The sequence below is a fragment of the Myotis davidii genome, unplaced genomic scaffold, assembly GCF_000327345.1.
Source record: "Myotis davidii unplaced genomic scaffold, ASM32734v1 scaffold1477, whole genome shotgun sequence".
Taxonomy (NCBI): domain Eukaryota; kingdom Metazoa; phylum Chordata; class Mammalia; order Chiroptera; family Vespertilionidae; genus Myotis; species Myotis davidii.
This window is the reverse complement of record NW_006288182.1, coordinates 144,493-145,022: the sequence shown is the minus strand read 5'-3', so window position 1 is coordinate 145,022 and position 530 is coordinate 144,493.

Sequence of the window (530 nt, the reverse complement as noted above, 5' to 3'; positions counted from 1 at the left end):
GGCCGCCGCTTCGCCAAGGACCGGCTCACGGGTGAGGATGCCCAGCCCCTCCGCCATGTGGTCCCGCAAGGACTGGGTTTCCGCATCACTGACCCTTGGGATCCAGATCCGGGTGCCTTTCCTGCGCCTCCCTCAGATCCTTTCAGGGGTCCCCTCCCAACTACGTGTCTTAGTCCCGCTGCCGAGGGCATGGGAGGTGAGCTGCCGTCGATGCCCGCGCCCTTCTCTGCAGGCCACTGTCCACGCCGCGGGGAGAGCAGGGGGAAGTGATGGGGACCATGCTCCCTCCCCCAGGGCCGCTCCTCCCGAGCCGGTCCCTGCCGGAGGCCTCTGCTGGTGCGGGGGACCTGGCTAAGTGCCCATCAGTAGATGAATGGATTAGAGCAGTCCCCCCAACCCTGCCCCGCTCTTTCTTCCTCCCGCAGCCGCGCTCTCCCCCTTCTCCGGGACGCGCCGCATCGGCCATCCTTACCAGAACCGGACCCCGCCGAAGCGGAAGAAGCCGCGCACGTCCTTCTCGCGCTCCCAGG